This window comes from Leopardus geoffroyi, chromosome E3, assembly GCF_018350155.1.
Source record: "Leopardus geoffroyi isolate Oge1 chromosome E3, O.geoffroyi_Oge1_pat1.0, whole genome shotgun sequence".
NCBI classification, from domain to species: Eukaryota; Metazoa; Chordata; class Mammalia; order Carnivora; family Felidae; genus Leopardus; species Leopardus geoffroyi.
Genome location: NC_059340.1, coordinates 14654194 through 14674190, shown reverse-complemented (window position 1 = coordinate 14674190; position 19997 = coordinate 14654194). Strand labels below are relative to the sequence as shown.

Genomic DNA, 19997 nt, shown 5'->3' with positions numbered 1-19997 from the left:
TTCAGACGGCTGAGCATCCTTCTCTTGATTTAGGCTCAAGTCATGATCCCAGGGTTATGAGCTCCAGCCCTGTGTTGGGCTCTGTGCTGGGCATGAAGCCTGCTTAAGATTCTCTCTCTCTCTCTCTCTCTCTCTCTCTCTCTCTCTCTCTCTCCCCCTCTGCCCCTCTCCCCGCTCGCACACGCTCTCTAAAAAATAACCCCCAAAACCACAAACAACCTGCTAAACGGTTTCCCAGCATGACAGCCATGTTTTTCTTCCCAGCAACGTGCGAGTGGTCCCCTTTCTCCACGTCCTCACCAGCTTTCGTATTGTTGCCATTTCTGCTTCAGCTCTTCTGGTGGGTGTGCAGTGATAGCCCACTGCATGATTTGTAGTTCCCCGATGGCTAATCCTTTCCAGTGTTTACTTACCATTTACCGTCTCTACGTCACCCCTTCGTATCTGTGTCTGTCTTTTGCCCATATTCTCATTAGATAGTTGTTTTTGTTTGGTTTCGTTTTACTGCTGAGATTTGAGAATTCTTTATATATTCTAGGTGCCACTCCTTTGTGAGATAGGTTGCTTGCAAGCATGTTCTCCCAGTACCCAGCGCATCTCTCCCTCCTCTTTGCGTGGGCTTTGGCGAACAAAAGAATTTTAATTTTGGGAAAGTCCAAACTTAGCAGCTTTTCCCGTTACGGATTATGCTTTCGGTCTCACGTCTAAGAACTCTGGGCCTCGGCCTAGATCACAAAAATTTCCTGCTTTTTTCTCTAATAAAAATTTTAAAAAGTTCATTTAAAAAATTAATGTGTATTTCTTTATTTTGAGAGAGAGAGAAAGAGCACAAGCAGGGGAAGGGAGGAGGGAGAGAGAGAATCCCAAGCAAGTGCTACTCTCAGCAGAGCCCGGTGCAGGGCCCAATTCCACGAACCGTGAGATCGTGACCTGAGGCGAAACCAAGAGTCAGACACTCAACCAACTGAGCCACCCGGGTGCCCTTATATAGTTTGAAATTGTACATGTAAGTCTATGATTTATATGGAATAAATTTTTATATATAGACATATATATATATTACATATATCTGTACATATATACATATGGCTATATAAATTACATAAGTTTATTATGCAATCATATATACACACATGTAATTTATATATGTCTGTATTCTTTCTGTTGTTCATATTGTGTAAACTCTTGATCTGTCCTCAAATTCACCTTTTCTAACCTCTGTCATCTCTACTCTCCCAGCTCACGAATTGTTTATTTCTGCAATTGTGTTTTTCAGTTCTGTAATTTCCATTTGGTTCTTTTTAATAACTTCTATTTCCTCATTAAGGTTTTCTTGTTTTTCACTTGTGTGAAGAGAACGTGTGATTGTTGACAGATTTTTATGATGCCTTCTTTAAAATCCTTGCCAGATGGTTCCAACGTCTAATTCGTATACATGTTGGTGTCCACTAAATCTCTTTTCTCATTCAAGTTGTGGTTTTCTCAGTTCCTGAGATGATTGGCGATTTCCTATCGTATCCTGGACACTTTGCCTAATATATTAGTGGATGCTGGGTTCTATTTAAATCTTTTATTTTTAGTAGGTAGTCACCCTGTGTAGGATTACATGCAGGTCCTGGCTTACTTCTGTGGGCCATGCTTCCAAATGACAGTTTCATTTCACAGCGTTTGTGGTGATATTTTAGTCTGCTCGGTTTATCTGGTCCTACCGGGTCTCCTATTCATCCCTCCTCATGCTACTTGTGGAGTGGAAAGGGTTTCCTTGGGTCAGGATGATGGGTGTCTCTCTGTGGGGGAGGGGGTCCTCAGGCGAGACTTTTCCTAAGCCAGGCACATCTTGTGATGGCGTTCTCCCCTAACTGTGGGGAACAAAGAATGCTTCCAAGGTCAAGTGCTTATTGAGATCCACTTAATCCATTGGAGCCATGATGAGATCCATATCGCTGTTGCCCCCAGTCTCTGGGCAGAGGTGGAGAGTCTCAGGCCCACAGGGACAAAGTCTTCTTGGGCTGGGCCATTTGTTTGGGTGGAGGTCCCTCTTGCTGGGGCCTCCGTATTAAATTCCTGGGTGGGGGGGAGGGACATTTCAGGGCTTCCAGGGAAGGAGAGCACTTCCCTTAGCTGTTTATCATCAGTGGGGCCCCCAGTAGATCCCCATGGTCCACCGTGGGTTTGTCCAGTGTTGTCTGAGGAGCTCCCATTCAGTATGAGGGAGGAAAGTGCCTACCCATGCTTCTTTCTATTGCTCGGTTTGAGGGACGGGATGCATTGCATCTGTGTTACCTCCTTCCACTGAGTGGGAGAATATAAGATGTTCTGCTGCCATTTTGTTCCCTGGTGCTAGGTCCCTAACAGGTTCACCTTCCTCCTTTTAGCACCTTTGAGAGTTCTCCTTTGGTTATCTCCTACCTTATCTCCACGGCTTATCGTGGTACTTGGTGAAGAAGCAGGGAGAAAGGGGTCTATACCATGTTATCTGGGCTAGGTGTCCATCATTGTTAAACAGCTCTTTTTTCCATCAAGTCTTCTTTTTTCAGAATATTTTCAGTGTTTGTGTTTAGTTTTCTATCCATATTTACAACAGTTCATTGTACTTATCTCTAAAAAGTTTTCTTTATACTCTAAATTTCTTATGTCTGAATTGTTAATTACAATTCTCTCAGTTGGCTGGAGAACTTGGTTTGTGTGTGTGTGTGTGTGTGTGTGTGTGTGTGTGTTTGCAATTTTTCATAGTGGGGACCAGGGGATTATGTAAGAGATATGTTCTTCGAGCCCTTTGCAGATTTGAAAAGATCCTTCTGTGACTTTGCTAACAAAACAAAAATATGGTTAGTTTTTGGGTCACAAAATGCTAACCTCGGTGTCCTATAATCATCTCTCATAGTATTTTACATAGAATCCGACTCTTCCACGTGCTTCCTCAAGTTCCATGGTCCAATAAATTGTAGGAATGTCTCCTACTTCATGCAGTTCATCTCTTGGAGTCCCATAAAAGACACTAGTTCGTGAAAACTCTGACACAGCCTGCATTTGGCAAACTCGTTCAATCTTGTGTGGCCCGTCATTTCTCAAACGATGTGATGATGTTGGAATGTCTTTCTGTGCTTTGCCTATTAACATTTATATCTTCAATACTCTCCGTTACAAGTCAAAGAGAACCTACCCATGGATTCAATAGTAAGGACAGAGATCTAACTTAGTAGGATGTCTGGAGTGGGCCGTCAGGACGGGAAGCAAAGGCTCAGTGATGTCATCCTGAAGCTTGGTCTTCGGTCCCACGATGCTCAGCCTGCTGAAGCCTCACCTTCGTCCATGTTGCCCTCCGGCTGAAGGACGGCTGCTATACCTTCAGGCACCAGAACTGGTAATGCTGATGGTGATGGCGATGATGATGATGATGATGATGATGATGAAGGCAATGATGGCAGCCATCATCATCTCGACAGCCAAAGACCTTCTTTGCCCTGATGGTTCTCTTTCTTATCAGTAAAGGGAAAGCTTTCTCAGAAGGCTCCCGGCAGGTGTTTCCTTTAAATGACATCGGCCAAAACAGAATGGCATGTCCGCTCCCAGCTACAAGGGGGACTTGAGAAGATGGATACCTGGAAAGGAGGGATGTGGTCGCTTGCCTAGCTTAGATGTGTTATCTACCCTTGGGGCTTGACTCATTGGTCTCCCAAATCAGATCAGGTTTCTTTAAGAAAGGAAGATAGAAGGAAAATGGCAGCCAGAATACAGCATCGGAAACTTTCAGGTGGGGTTCCTGGGTAGCTCGGTCGACGCTTGGTTTCTCACGGTTCGTGGGTTCGAGCCCCGTGTCGGGCTCCTTCCTGACAGCGGGGAGCTGCTTGGGATTCTCACTCTCTCCCTCTCTCTCTGCCCCTCCCCCCCTCACAACTGTATCTGTCTCTCTCAAAATAAATAAACTTTAAGAAAGAAGGAAAGAAAGAAAGAAAGAAAGAAAGAAAGAAAGAAAGAAAGAAAAGAAAGAGAGAAAGAAAGAAAGAAGAAAGAAAGAAAGAAAGAAAGAAAGAAAGAAAAAATTCTTTCAGGTATGCGTTCATTGTTTTTTGTACTTTGTAGAGAAGTTGGAGGGGAGCTTGATTCAGCTTATGTTCCTTGTAGAGAACCTGTTTTGTTCGGCCGGATGCCTCTAATGTTTCTTATTTATGTACAATCACATGTTGGGCAGAATAGATCTTTTTTTTTATTAGTTTGCCTGGATCTCAGGGAGCTTTTCTGATAGATCAGCTCGGGCCTTTCCACCCGGTACAACTTTCTGGTATTCTCTTTTTACTGCTCTTGAGGCTCCTGGGTGGCTCAGTAGGTTAAGCGTCCAACTTCAGCTCAGGTCATGATCTCCTGGTTCTTGAGTTCTAGTCCCACATTAGGCTCCCTGCTGTCAGCACAGAGCCCACTTCAGACCCTCTGTGTCCCTCTCTCTCTGAATCACCCCCACTCAGCTGTCCCTCCCAAAACTAAACTTTTAATTACTGCTTTTGCTCTGTTTACTTTTTCTCCCGTGCAACAGACAAAATCCCTAAGACGGACCTGTTTTTTTTTTTGTTTGTTTGTTTTGGTGTGTGTGTGTGTGTGTGTGTGTGTGTGTGTGTTTTGCCTCTTCCTTCTTATTCGTTAACCTTTCTTTTTCTGTTTCTTCTGTTTCCATCCACAATCTGAGAACCTCTGACACCGCTCTGCTGCATGTGACTCCTGGTATGTGGGGTGGACGTCCCGCTGTGTATGACCTTTGAAATCATTTTAATTTTGCTCTGCGTTTTTGAGCTCCTTAACATTCTCTTTTCTCTTCCTGAAATCCTTCTCTGTTTCTTTATCTCCACTTTTTTCCTCCTCCTGTGGCTCCCTATTTCTGTTCCATTGTGACCAAATCCTCTTGGATGTCTCGAAGGCCCTAAGATATTTTCAAGTATCATCATATTTGTGTGTGTGTGAACACTAAGTTTTTTTCCCAGTGATCTTTATCCCCCTTAATCAGGGTAATGCTTATTTTCCCTTTGTTCTTCGTTATCTTTTCAAAAGTACTGTGTTAACATTTTTTTTTTTTTCTAATCCACATTGCCCCAGTGTCCTGGGATATGTTACAGAGCACGGAGGTAATTTAGTGTGGTTTTCCAACTTCTCTGGGCCTGTGTGTTTCCTCTGGTGGCTCAGAGGGTATAGGTGGTGGTTTCTTTCTACATCTGTCCCCAGGAACGCGGCCCTTCATGGAAATTCCTCCAAGATTTGGCCTGTGTTCTCCATTTCACAGTTGGTGCTGGGTGTCTTTCCTTTTTATTTCTTTCTGTGTGTATTCTTTGGCGGAATTAGCGAGGAAATGACTCTGGGCCAGCACTCAGACCCGGTCGGTGGGTTCTTGGGAAGTCCTCGGAGAGGCGGTGTGCGGTAATAGGGAAAAACAGAGGGCATCCGAGCAGGTAGTCTTCCCTCCAGCTCTGCCTGTGTGTGCTGTGTGAACATAAGCCCATCACTGGTACTCAGAGCGTCGGCTTCCTCAGCTAATAGGAACATCCACCCAAAGGGTCAAATGGGATACCACCTCTGAGGTGCGTGGCACCTGGTGTGTTTAGTCCCCCGCCCTCCTGTTCCAAATACTCTACACAGAAGTAGCAAGCATTGAGTTGAACTTCTGGTCAACCAGCTTCTGCTCTCCTGACTCAGAGTCTGTCCGTGTCTGGACCCCGTTCTCTCACGGCCAGAGCCTGCTCCATATCTAGAGATGCTTTCCGCATGGACTGTTATCTGGGGATGCCTTCTCTGCTTGGCAGGATACTCCCGGGATTCCTTGTGGAGAGGCAGCAATAGTGGAAGGTTAGGAACCGAGGCTGCCTGTCATTTCCAGATCTGCTCCTTAAGACCTGTGGGACCACAGTCAGACTCCCTCTCCTTCTCTCTGCTTCCTTCTCCTCATCTTTAAAATGGGGAGAGGGGCGCCTGGGTGGCTCAGTTGGTTAAGTGTCCAACTTTGGGTCGGGTCATGATCTCACAGTTCGTGAGTTCGAGCCCCGCGTCGGGCTCTGTGCCGACAGCTCGGGGCCTGGAGCCTGCTTCGGATTCTGTGACTCCCTCTCTCTCTGCCCCTCCCCTGCTCACTCTCTGTCTCTGTCTCTCTCTCTCTCTCAAAAATAAACATTAAAAAATATTTTTAAAATAAAATGGGGATAATGATTTACCTGCCACATAGAGTTAGCTGAACCGTGTAAAGCCCTTAGGACAGGTCCTGACACAGGGTAAGCATAGTATCAGTGTTTGCTACGGTGATGTTGATGGTGGTGATGATGATGGCAGCCACCACCATTGTCATCAGCCTCTCCAGCCGCAGACTGCCACATCCGGGCCCATTGTGTTCTGCCGGCCTGGTTCAGCCTTCCACTGCCACCCTCCCCCTCCCCGGCTGTCTGCATCTTTGTGCCTGCTGGACTCCGCGGGTTGGGTCTGATTCCCCTCCCATCTCTCTCTCCCCATGGCTGTCACCTTCTCCACGCGCACGGCGACAGATGTGCAGAGTCCCTGTCCTTGGAGACACAGAATAAGAAACAAGCCCACCGTCCAGAAAAAGCTCACCCTCCAGAAAGCCTTAGACATTTATCTGCCTAAAGGCAAGAAACTGAACCGAAGGATCCTTCAAGGTCATGCCTCTGCACAGAATCTTTCAGAGACTCCACGGCTTCCCGAGGACAGAGTCCGAATTCCAAAATGTTGTACCATCTGTCCTCTCCACTTCAGTCCGGTCCCCGGCAGTACGGGCACAAGCCTGCCCCTGGAGCCCTGAGAATTACCTGTGGTCCTGACCACGCCTCCACACCTTCCCATTGGCTCATACCTTTGCCGGGACAGCCCCCCCCCTTCCCACCCTCCTCCCTAGACCCTGGAAAACCCTTGTGCCCCCCACCCTGTGGCGCAGCCTCTGTCTCCGTCAGCCCTCACCGAGGACGCACACTCCCGGCCCTGCTCCCTGTCCTCGCCGTGTCCTGTGTCAGCTGCTGTAACAGCACACGGGCCACCTGCCTGAAATCCGTGGTTTCCTGTGGCAACAGAACGCTGAATAAGTAAGTGACCTTGTGACATCAACAAAGCATAGCTTTACTTTTGTCCCCTTTTGCCCTTTGAACATATATCCAGTTACAGCCGTGTCACTCTGCTCCTGGATGAAAACTTTTTTTTTTTTTTTGGTCCACAAGACATTTAAGAATTTAAATATTTTACTCATACGGAAAAGTACAGAGCGAATTAGACAGCACGTCCCATAACAAGTGGTATATTGAACAATTGAACAAACGGTAACACGATAATATTTGCTTCAGAATTTGAGAAGTTAAACGTTATACACTTGGTGCCCCTTACGTGGCCAACAGGAAGTGATGCCTGCAACCCCCTTAAACTGTTGTGGCCTTAAGATCAAGACTGTCACTTCTACCCGGCCGGATTCCCACACACTACGTGTGCCTAGAACAAGATCTCCTCTTAAAATTCCGTCTAAAATGTGCCCTACTGCCACTGGCTGGGTTTTGGTTTTGTTTTTGTTTTTTAATTTTTACTCAGGAGGCTACTTAAGCTTTATCCATGTCGCTGTGTGTAGGTTGAGATTATTTTAAATGCCGAAGGGCAGCCCGTTGTACTATCACTGATGCCATCAGCGTCATGTCATTGGTCATTTAGATGGTCTGCAAGTTTTGATCGCCGGGACAGACACCCAGAAGCGGAACCGCCCCGGTGTGGGCACAACATCGGCTCCATTAAGAGTTGCCAAAAAAAATTAAAAATTAAATAAAAAAAAAAAGAATAGTGTGTGTGTGTGGGGCGGGGGGGACAAAAAAAAAAAAAAAAAAAAGAGTTGCCAAAATGTTTCCGGAAGTGCTTGTTTCAATGTTTAATCCCACCGATGATCACTTGCTCGCTTTGAGAGCGTGCGCACGCATGCGTGTATGCACCAGCACAGGAAGGGCAGAGGGACCCTGAGGCAGGCTCCCTGCTCAGCGCAGAGCCCCTCACGGGGCTTGATCTCAGGACCCTGAGATCATGATCTGGGTGGAAGTTAGGAGTCCAGCACTTAACCGGGCACCCAGGTCCCGCCCCCCACCAGGTTCCCCCCACCCCCACCCCCCACCAATGCTTTCTCGCTTATCTGCATCCTTGGGAACTAAATCTTGGCCAAGATGTGAAATGACGTTTTGTGGTCCTTTTGGCTTGTTTTGCCTTTAATACTGGAGAGGGTGGCCATTTCCCCCATGTGCATCGGCCATTGGGGTTTTCTCTTTTGTGATTTGCCTGTTGGTATCCTTTGCCAGAGTTTCAATTTGGTGGTGCGTCGTTTCCTTTTGATTTGTTTGACCCATTGTTCTCCTCCTACCTCTGGGTGACTCAGTGCTTCTGGGTAATAGCAAAAGTAGAATAATTTAAGCCTCTCTGGCTACAAACTCCAGCCAAATCACCACAATCCCAGGAGAGAGAGAACTTCCATCTTTTTCCCGTAGAAGAATCTAGACGAGATGAGTAAAATAGACAAGCTAGCGTGGCTGGGTAACTGCAGGGTTTGCAACCCCGTGGTTGATTTCTTAGACTGGCTCCGCTGACATCACTGGAGGCTGAGACCCATTAGCGTTACTCAGATACCCTTCTGAGTTCTCCCAGGCACCCTTCTGAGTTCTCCCAGGCAAGTGAACCCTGCTATACATAACTCAAATTATTCCTCTTCATAACATCATTCTCGCATTTTTTGTTACGGCGACTCTTGACGGGGGCTCACTAAATCTCTCTTCCAATTACTATTTCATGGGGTGCGTGGGTCCCGGTGCCAGGGCAAACCAGAGTGGATCACACACACGCCTTGCAGCCTTGCTGAAGCATTTAACTCTACTTGATTGGATTCCTACTGTTTGCTCGGTCCCCTCATTTACACGGTCACACTTCTGCCTGTTCTCTCTTGCTCTCTCCTGCACCCTCCAATAAGATCTGACTCTTTCTGCAAGGCCTGACCTATTCTGTTCCACCTGAATCTATTAACTGTGCTGGTTAGGTAGCCAGGTTGTTGATCTTGACCTCCTTGTAAGAGATTGTTTTTTGGATTTTTTTTTAACTTTTTAGAAAAGTTTATTTATTCTTTGGGGGGGGGGGTACAAGCAAGGGAGGGAAAGAGAGAGCGGGAAAGAGGGAATCCCAAGCAGGCTTTCCAGTGTGGGGCTCGAACTCATGAACCATGAGATCATGACCTGAGCCGGCCACTTAACCGACTGAGCCACGCAGGCACCCCTGATGAATTGTTTATCATTAATAATTTATAGAAAAAAATTGAGATTAGCTAGCGATCCATCTGTTTCAAACTCATATTCAAACTAGTCTTTTCAAACTAGTATTTTCTGGTTTGGTTTCTTACCTTCCCTAGCTTTTAGATCATAATTTATTCACGTCTGCTCTGTGACATAGTTCCCTTTGACTTCTTTTCAACATTTCTGTGTGTGTGTGTGTGTGTGTGTGTGTGTGTGTGCGTGTGTTTGGGGGGGGGGGGTCAGTCTTTATAAGCAGCAGATAGCTGAATTTTAAAAATTCCAACCAATAGTCCGTCTTTAAAGAAATAAATGTACACTTTATGTGTAGGGGTCGGGCAGGACATTATAGACACTTTAGGAATCATTTGTTCTGCCTTTATTTTGTGTTGTCTGTTCACCATTGGATAGATTGCATTCTCTTACCTGTTGAATAGATTACTGCTCCCCCCACACACCCACCTTTTTTCCTGCTTGATTTGGAAGCTCCACATTTCTGTTATTTTACATTTTAAAATACATGTTTTGGGGCGCCTGGGTGGCTCAGTCAGTTAAGCGTCGGACTTCAGCTCAGGTCACGATCTCACGGTCCGTGAGTTCGAGCCCCGCGTCGGGCTCTGGGCTGATGGTTCGGAGCCTGGAGCCTGCTTCCGGTTCTGTGTCTCCCTCTCTCTCTGCCCCTCCCCTGTTCATGCTCTGTCTCTCTCTGTCCCAAAAATAAATAAAAACGTGGAAAAAAAAAATTAAAAAAAAAAATTTTTTTTAAATACATGTTTTAACATTTTTTTTTTACAAAGTTCAAAATTACTCAGTATCTCCGTGACCCTCCTAAGAAAGACAGCGACCGCCACTTCCGTGTCCTTGATGATTGTTGTCTGGAATTTGGGTGACCCTGATGCTGTCGTGTAGACGCAATGTGACTCCTAGGACGTCCTGGCCCGTGCCCTGGGGTGACGTTTGTTTGCTTCCTCTGGCCTCCCTGGGGTTAGCTGTGTGTGAGCCCAGGGGTTGTTGGAGCCTGATGGCCTTTCCTGAGCAGGGCGGGGGGCTGGTCTCAGTGCCAGGGGGCCCCACCCCCCTTATTTCACCTGGGCAGGTTCAGTCCTCTTTTCCCAGCAGGAGAGGAGCCTCCCTGTTTCCTCTGTCTGTCACTGTACCTGCAGCCAGCAGGCTCGCACATTCAATGCAATTTTCTGCCTTCAATTTTGGCTCAGGTTTTGGCTACAGAAATGATAACTTGCTTCTTTAGCGGGACCGTGTCTTTCCTTTTCCTTACACATATTGGAGTGGGGTCGGGATGCTCCAAGCGCGCCTTTCTGGTGCCAACTTGACTGGTGCACTCGTGCCAGATTTTTGGCTTCCTGAGGGCAAGAACTACTTCCTTAATTTCTGTGTCTCTATTAGGAGCCCTGCGCTGGGTCCGTAAAATAACATCGAGAATGTTATAGGTCTGCGAGTTTATGACCATGATCTAACTTGCCCTTTGGAGAAGACATCATCCCTTCAAAGGCTGTTCTCTCTGCAGATGCCCTTGAGAAGATAGTCCTAAGCAAAGGCAGTTGGTGGTTGTGCTGTAAGACGTGCAGAAATGTGAAAGGCCCAAGGAGAATTGTCTCTGAGCAGGTGGCTGCTCAGTAAAGTCTTCTCCTCAATGCATGATGGTTCTCTTCCATCATGATGCACATTATGATAATGGTGGTGTAGAAAAAGCAGACTAGTCCTTGCAATGAGGGAGGATCTTAGTGTTGCCTGCAGCTCTAGGAGCCAACAGCAATGTATGCGGGGAGAATTTGGTCTCTGCATTGGGAGGATAGACTGGTTGGCAAAGGCCTGTCAAGAATGGGTCCCAGAGGACCCCACAGCCTCTGCCTGTCATCCCTGGAGGCATAGCTGGTGCCCCCTCCAACCCTCCGTACTTGGGCCACTGCTGTGCCTCTGCCAACTCCATAAAGAACTTTCTAGAGTCCCTGATCTTTTGCAACACTGGCTCAGGATCCAAGATCCTGGGTGAATATGTCTGGTTCGACAAGCCTGAGGCAGAGGAGCTGACTTTTTGAAGATTTATTCTGAGGAATGAATGGGCTCAGATTCTCACCAAGACACTTATGCTGGGGAAGTTTCCAGACACAAGAAGCAAATTCGGATCCTGAGCCTGTGCTTTGCTTTAATATACACCTTTGGTAGCAGCTAATATATGTATTAGTTTGCTTTGCTGCGATTCATGATAGGCATGAAGACGGATGATTTTGTTTTGTCTTCACTGCTTTTTGTGAGCCCTGTGGCACGTGCATCTATCAGGTAAGCCCCTGCAGGTATCCATCATCCACGTGACAGGCCTGTCAGGCTGAGTGCCATATACCAGCCCCTCTGACTGTAAAATCTTGTGGGAGGAAGCAGGTTTTTCCTGGCTGTAAGCCCTCTTCAAGGGCACATCTCTTCAAATAGGATAAGTGTCAAAGGCAGTTCACCCTCTCATTTCTGGGAACACCTGAGCCCTTCCCCTACCTGGCCCTTCTTCCCAGCTGATGGGAGCCTGGGCCAGTTTAAATGCAGGAATCTGTAGAGTTAACCATGGCTCAAAGACCAAATCCTCTGCTATTTCTGCATCTGGGGAGGGGGCCGCTCTGGGAGGAAGAACAGAGCTCAGCACTAGGAGTGTGTGGTCCTAGACCATCCCCTGCACTTACGTCTCTGAAGTAAGGGCTTCTTCGGATGGCCTGTCCAGCTGCCAGATTTGCCTTTTCCTCTGCTTCCCTGGTCAGCCCTGCTCAGAGAGACACTGTAGCGTCCATGACCATTGAGGTCCCGCCATGACCAAGTGGGCAACCTTGTTCTTTACCCTCGTGTGCACACTTTGTCCTAGGATGCCTTTTGTTGTTGTTGTTGTTCTTAACTGAAATCATTGTCCCAAGTCACCGGTTGTCTCCCCCCACCGAAAAAGGTTTATCTTGAGAATCGTCTAAATCAGTTGTGCGTAGTTGGAAATGGTCTCTCCTGGAGCACTAAGTCTGGTGTAATTGGGGGGTACCCAAGACATCAAATGGAAACACCACGATGTAACTAATAATACGGTGTTTCATACTGGAGTTGATATCATAAAGAGAAGGTGAAGGAGCAAACGGGTGTGAAAGTTAGTGCGTAAGAGGGGGGACCAAGAGGCACAGAGCCTACAAGATTATAGGTGTTTCCCGTGAAGCGCACGGTAGACGTTGGGTGTAGATCATGTCAGGAAAATTAACAAGGGAGGATGGATGGAAGAGAGAATAGAAACACTGGTTCTGATGTTGGACTTAAACTTCATCTTTTTTGGGTAATTTTTAAGTTGAGATATAACTGACCTACGACATTATATTCGTTTCAGTGTACAACGTAACGATTCGATATTTGTACATATTGTGAAATCAGCACAATATAGACAACAAGACCACAATGAATCTAGTTAATTGACCTCCATCACCACACGTAGTCACAATTTTATTTTCTTGTGATGAGAACTTTTAAGATCTCACCTCTTAGCAACTTTCAAGTATACGATACAGTATCATTAACAATAGTCACTATGCTGCATATTACGTCCTCACGACTTCTTAAAATTACAACTGGAAGTTTGTAACTTTTGATCCTCAATTTCCTCCCCCCCACCCCCCCACCTCTGGCAGCCACCATTCTCTTCTCTGTATCGATGAGTTTGGGTTTTGGTTTGTTTTTAGATTCCACGTTTAAGTGGGATCATGCGGTGTTTGTCTTTCAATATTTCACTTAGTGTAGTGCCCTCAAGGTCCATCCATGTTGCTGCAAATGGCAAGATTTCATTCTTTTGTATGGCTGAATTATAGATATATAATTACATACATTACATTACATTGTATATACATAATTGCATTATGTAATTACATAATATAATTATATATTAGTTATATAATATATACATATTGTACATAATATAATTAATTATAATATATGTATAATTATACATATGATTATGTATAATATGTATAATTATACTTAGTATAATTATATATATTAGATAATTGATTATATAATTACATTATATATATATATAATTACATACCACAGTTTTTTTTTTTTGTTTTTTTGTTTTTTTTTTTTTTTCAACGTTTATTTATTTTTGGGACAGAGAGAGACAGAGCATGAACGGGGGAGGGGCAGAGAGAGAGGGAGACACAGAATCGGAAACAGGCTCCAGGCTCTGAGCCATCAGCCCAGAGCCCGACGCGGGGCTCGAACTCCCGGACCGCGAGATCGGGACCTGGCTGAAGTCGGACGCTTAACCGCCTGCGCCACCCAGGCGCCCCAGCATACCACAGTTTCTTTATCCCCTCGTCCAAGAATGGACCCTCAGGTTGCTTGCATGTCTTGGCTGTTGTAAACAATGGTGCAGGAAACGTGGGGGCGAAGGTGTCTCTTTGAACTAGCATTTCAGCTGCACCCTTTTCAATGACCTAGAACACAGATGCCACCGACCGGAGGGGTCAATGTCAGACGGGTGGCAGAAGAGGCGAAAACATGGCCCAAACTCCCTACTTAACGTGTCCCTCCGCGGTGGTGCTCTCTCTGGGCCTCCTTATTTGGGGTGGGTCTGCCCAGAAAAGCACGTCTACATGTGCACAGCGGTCTTCTTTCTGCTGAGACGACACTGAGCCAGAGACTGATTGGATTCCATGGAAGGCCCAGCGGACGTGAAGTCCCAGCGTGGATTCCTGGCTGGAGGACAGGAACTCCCTCCCCCGGACAGAAGGTTAATGGGAACGGGCACCAGCATCTCTCAGGAGTTTTGGTCCCAGCTCCCAGAAGTGCTGCCCAAATGGAGCCTGTGCTGGCTTCCTACCTAACTGCTAATCTAAGTGGAACTGGCCCCGTCCAGGCAGGGGCTGCAGAGCTGCTAGCAGAGCTGGGACCAGGTTGTGACCCCTCCCCCCCCCCCCCCGCCCCGCCCCGCATGCCGGGGAAATTTCCTTCCAGCTGACAGCAGGGCCAGGGAAAGAACATCTGCTCCGACATTTGCCAAGTCACAGCTGTCTCTGCTGATGGCTTATTCCTTAGAACTTGCTGGTATCTGCCCACTCATTCTTGCCAGCTCATCCAGGTCACAGGGTATCTCACGTCACTGTTGTCCACCAAATTCTGTCCTAGAGCCTTTTAGGGATGGGACGATGAGGTAGAATGGTGTTAGGCCCAGAATTCGTGATCCCCAAAGACCACCAGGGAGCCGAGTCCGATGCAAAAGCAAAAGAGCTTTTATTCGAGCTAGCTCGAGCTCAATCCCCTACCTGCACCAACACAGAGGTGAGATACGGGGGAGAGAGAGTGAGTTTCAAAAGCACAAAGGTTTTATAGGGGTCTAGGGGCAGTTGGTGAGGTAATGGCTGTGGCCTCAGCCGGTTGGCTGGAGAAGGGTCGTGGCCTCGGCCGATTGGCTGGGGAAGGGTCGGAGTCCTGTTACGCAGGTCGCTGGGTGTGTTTTGATCAGGAAGTTTGAACGGGTGAGCGGAAGGTTACTCAAGGGGAGGAGGCGTGGTCTAGGTGAAGGACACAGAACAAGATGGAGTTGGCCGGCGTAGGCCCGCCCTTTCATTCCCCCCTTGTCATGTAGCTTAGGGACCCAATCATGGGACCAGCTGCATTTATGGTGACAAGGGGAACACAAAGTTCTGGGAAGCAAGTGTCCCTGGGATGGCTCTGGGAGGTCTGATTAAGTATTGTCCCCGAGCTGGTGTCTGTGATCTGCCAGGTGATGTTTTGGGGGGCGTGGGGACTCCCGGCAGCATGAGCAATGACAAGCAGAGTTAACAGAGTTACCAATATTAGGTGGGTCGAATGCGCTGTAGCTTGAGCTTGAGCGGGTTGTGTTGGTCCCGACTGATGGCCCATCGCGTGATGAAGTCCTTCCGGATCGAGGAGGGGTCCGCTGGCCGAACGTGGGTGTGATGGACCCAGGTCACGATGCCATCTACTTTGAGAGCGGTGGGGGTTGTCAACACCAAGATGTAGGGTCCCTTCCAGCGCGGCTCGAGGGTCTCTCAGTGGTGCCTCTTGACGCAGACCCAGTCTCCCGGCCTGTACTGATGAGGTGCCGGGGTGGGGCCAGCCTCGTAGATGGCACGGAGGCGCGGCCAAATGTCCTCGTGAGCCCTCTGGAGCCCTCTCAAGGAAAGAAAAAGTTCTTGATCTTTAAACTCAGCAATAAGTTCAGCTCGAAGGCTGGGAATAACAGGGGGTGGCCTGCCAAACATGATCTCGTAGGGAGTAAAGCCCAGAGTATAAGGAGTGTTTCTAACCCAGTGAAGGGCGTACGGTAGGAGAGTCACCCAGTCCCTGCCAGTCTCCATGGTTAATTTGGTAAGGGTCTCTTTTAGGGTTCTATTCATTCTACCTGTCCTGAGCTCTGGGGCCTATAAGCACAATGTAATTTCCAGTTTGCCCCCACCGCCTTGGCTACTGCCTGTGTTACCTGCGAGATAAAAGCTGGTCCATTGTCTGATCCTACCATGGCAGGAAAACCATACCTGGGTAAGATGTCTTCTAGTAGCTTCTTAGCCACCGTCTGAGCCGTTTCATGCTTGGTTGGGTATGCCTCCACCCAGCCAGAGAAGGTGTCTGTAAATACTAAAAGATATTTATAACCATACTTTCCTGGTTTGACTTCAGTGAAGTCGACTTCCCATTGGGCTCCCGGTCTGGTGCCTCTGAGCCTGGTTCCTTTTTTATTTGATGTGGCTCTCGCGTTGGTGAGTTGGCAGGTCTTGCAGGCAGATACAACTTGCTCTATTTTGGTGTCCTGTTGGTGAATCTTGATTCCTGAGCTCTAATATTGAGACTCCGAGCCAGTCTGGCAGCATGGGCTCCTTGTTAGGTGTATACCACCATCCCTTTATCTCCTGGGCCATGGGGAGTTTCTTGATCCGCTGTAACTCCTCCTGGGAGTATTTGGGCTGGGTCGGGCAGCAGGGTTGCAGGATTGAGGGCTGCACTGGGGTGGAACCGCACTCGTGGAGGGTTGACTAGGAGGCTCTGGTAATGAGTCACACGTGTGTTGCTCATCCATCTATCCGGAGGCTGTTTCAGGACCCCTTCAATGGCGTGTGGGGTCGTGATCCAGATCTCCTGTCCTAGGTTCAGTTTGTCTGCGTCCTTGACTAGGAGTGCTGTCGCCGCAATAATTCTTAGGCATGGCGGCCAGCCGGCAGCCACTGGGTCTAGTTTCTTGGACAGGTAAGCCCCTGGGCGGTTCCAGGGGCCTAAGGATTGAGTTAGAACCCCTTTTGTTATTCCCTTATGTTCATCTACAAAGAGGTGGAAGGGCTTCGTAATGTCTGGTAGGCCCAGGGCTGGGGCACTTAGGAGGGCCTTTTTTAACTGATTAAAGGCAGTTTCTTCTTTTTCAGCCCATTTAAATGTTTTCCCCTCTTTGGTAGCTTCATATAGGGGCCTGGCGATCTCAGCAAAACCTGGAACCCAGAGGCGGCAGTAGCCGGCTGATCCTAGGAATTCCCTCACTTCTCTTCGGGAGGTGGGAGTAGGGATCTTTAGGACAGTTTCTTTTCTGGCATCTGATAACCGCCGATGTCCGCCCTCCAGGATATATCCCAGGTAACTTGCCTTCTCCCTGTATATCTGAGCCTTCTTCCAGGATGCCTGGTACCCTAAGGCCTCCAGGGTAGCCAGCAGGTCCTGGGTCCCTCGCTCACAGTCTTTGGCCGTGTCGGCAGCAATCAGGATGTCATCTACGTACTGTAGGAGGGTGTGGCCAGGGTGCTCCCTTCTGTACTCACCCAGGTCCTCGTGTAGTGCCTCGTCGAAGATGGTGGGTGAATTTTTGAATCCCCGAGGTAGCCGTGTCCAGGTGAGTTGCCCACTGTAGCCCTCCTCCGGATCGTGCCACTCAAAGGCGAACAAGGGTTGGCTCTGGGGTGCCAGCGGCAGACTGAAGAAGGCATCCTTTAAATCTAGTACAGTATACCAGACCCTGGAGGGCGCCAAGGAGCTCAAGAGAGTATATGGGTTGGGAACAGTTGGGTGTATGTCCGCGACCCTCTTATTTACTTCCCAGAGGTCTTGTACCGGTCGGTAGTCATTTGTGTGAGGCTTTTTGACCGGCAGTAGGGGGGTGTTCCAGGCAGACTGGCAAGGAACTAATACCCCTAGGCTTCGTAGTCTCCAGATGTGTGGCTGGATCCCCTTCCGGGCCTCCTGAGACATGGGGTATTGTTTGATCCTTACCGGACTCTCTCCTGGCTTGAGCTCTACCAGGACTGGGGTCCTGTGAGCGGCTAGTCCCATCCACCCCCCCGCCCCCGTCTCTGCCCAAACCGAGGGGAATTCTTGTAGCCATCTGTCTATATTATCCTCTCTCGGGAGCACCTCCTTGTGGAGGCGGTATTCATCCTCCAGTTTCATGGTCAGGACCTGGATGGGGTGGCCCTTGCCATCGGTGACCTGAGGCCCCCCTTGTCTGAAAGTTATCTGAGCTCCAATCTTGGTCAGTAAGTCCCGTCCTAACAGCCGGTAGGGGCATTCTGGTATTACCATAAAGGAGTGGGATACCCGGCCCGTTCCCAAAACTACCGTTCTTCGGGTAGTCCATGAATACTGGCTCATACCAGTTGCCCCTTGTACCCAGGACTTCTTGCTGGCTCGTTTTCCTTGTGGGGTGCAGAGGACCGAATGTTGTGCTCCGGTGTCGACGAGGAAGTCAACAGGGGTCCCCTCCACTTTAAGAGTTACCCTGGGTTCGGGGAGAGGGTCCGAACCCCGACTCCCCTAATCACTTAGTTCATCTAGCTCTAGGACTTTTACTCGATCAGTCTTGCTTCCCTTCCCGCCGGCCCTTTTTGGACAATCTCGGGCCCAATGCCCTATCTCCTTGCAGTATGCGCACTGATCCTTCTGCAGCCTCTGCTTCCCCCCCTTGGTGGTTCCTTTACCTTTTCTTGCGTCGTCTGCCAGCTGCCGGAGACGGCGGTCTCGTTCCTCGGGGGAGTCAGCAGTGGTAGCTAGTAGTATTCTGGCCAGGTCTCGAGTCTGCTTACTGCTGGCAGCCGCCATGGCGCGAGCCTGCTTGTCCTCAGGAGGCTCCCAGTTATTATATACCTTTTCGGCTACCACCAGTAAGTCCTGCAGACTTTTTTCTCCTAGTCTATCTATTTTCTGTAATTTTCTCCTAATGTCTATGGCCGATTGGTTTACAAAGGCCATGATAACAGCTGCCTTGCTTTCTGGAGCCTCTGGATCCATGGGGATGTAGGTACAGAATGCCTCCATGATCCGTTCTAAAAAGGCAGCCGGAGATTCATCTTTTCCCTGTTGTACATTTCCTACCTTGGCCAAATTGGTTGGCTTTCTAGCAGCCATTCGGAGACCCCCCATTAGAGTCTGGCGGTAGACCCGGAGCCTCTCCTTACCTTCTGCCGTGTTGAAATCCCACTGGGGCCGAGTTAAGGGGAAGGAGGCATCTATCTGAGCCTGGTTGGTGGTGGGATTCCTGTCTGCGCCTGGGGGTCCGGTGGCTCGCAGGGGCAGAATAGTGGAGTCGGCGGCGGAGGTGGATTGCTCCCTCTGAGCCCCTTGTCTGGTAAAGGGCGGGCTTCCCACTGGAGCGTTTCCGCCTCCCGCTCTCAGAACAGCGGGGGAGGCGGATGGTGTTCTTCTGGCATCCTAGAAGGGTTATACGGGGGAGGAAAAATTAATTCTTCTTCAGTACCCTCCTGTAGGACAGGGTAGAGGGGTGCTGAAGGCTGGGTAAGACTTTTCTTCTTCTTTGTCCCCTGCAAAGCAAGAATGGGTTTTGGCTCCGGAGGGAGCGGGGCTAGGAAGGGCTTAAGCCAAGAAGGTGGGTCTTCTACAAGGTCCTGCCAAGTGATAATGTAAGGGAGCTGATCAAGATGGCCCGTCTTAGGCCGAGAGATGATACTCCTGACTCGGGGGATGGTAGGGAGGTCGAAGGTCCCCTCTGGTGGCCATCCGACATTGAAAGTTGGCCACTCGCTAGAACAAAAAAACTGCCACCGACCCTTTCGGACTTCCACACTGAGGTTGTTAGCTTTTCCCCTCACATCCTTAAAGTGATCAATCATAATACTTAGAGGAGTAGTGTGAGTCTGTCCCATAACGTCCATCCAGTAAGTCCACAGAACAAAACAGAGAAACACAAAAACAGACAGAGGGCCCCTAGAAAGTCTTCCAACTCCATGGAAGCAAAACTGAAAGCTAGCTTAGACCTTTGAGGGGATTCCACGTCCCTCCAAAACAGATGAGGGGATTCCACATCTCTCCAGAAGGGAGGATCGGAACGTCTTCCGAAACTCCCGGCCCGTGGTCCTCCAGTGCGTCCACTTAGACCGCGTCGGGCACTACCAGAATTCCAGAAATGAGCTCACACAGAAAAGACAGAACAAACAGACAGACACTAACCGTGGCCAGTCAGGCTCTCCAGGTCGGGGGTCCCTCGGGGGTCTTGGGGATCCCGGGCCGAGCCCCCAAATGTTATGAAATGCCCGAATGTATGAGAACCCCAAAACAGACCACCAGAGTCCAGAGTCAAAGCCAAACGGCAAGGGTTGTTTATTGCAGGTTCGAACCTGGACCTCTGTGCACTCGTTGGTGACGCAAGAGAGGCCCCGAGCGAGGTTTTTACAGCCTTTTTATAGACAGGTACAAACAAGTTATGGGGAAGTTAGGGATTCTTCACGGTTACAG

The 19997-nt window shown here is 48.6% G+C and overlaps 1 protein-coding gene and 2 long non-coding RNA genes across 6 annotated transcripts in view; 2 read left to right on the top strand and 1 right to left on the bottom strand.

The window, feature by feature from the left end:
- The window catches only part of CALN1 (calneuron 1), a 539412-nt gene that overhangs the window by 355018 nt on the left and 164397 nt on the right, over nt 1–19997 (top strand). The gene's annotated exons all lie outside the window — the stretch shown is intronic.
- LOC123589598 lies at nt 4892–15719 on the bottom strand. The gene is made up of 3 exons (XR_006708414.1): nt 14948–15719; nt 11965–11970; nt 4892–4902 (listed from the first exon to the last, which is right to left on the bottom strand). It is a non-coding gene; the product is annotated as an uncharacterized LOC123589598 (long non-coding RNA).
- Nucleotides 9422–19729, top strand: LOC123589597. The gene is made up of 3 exons (XR_006708413.1): nt 9422–9432; nt 9575–9577; nt 19584–19729. It is a non-coding gene; the product is annotated as an uncharacterized LOC123589597 (long non-coding RNA).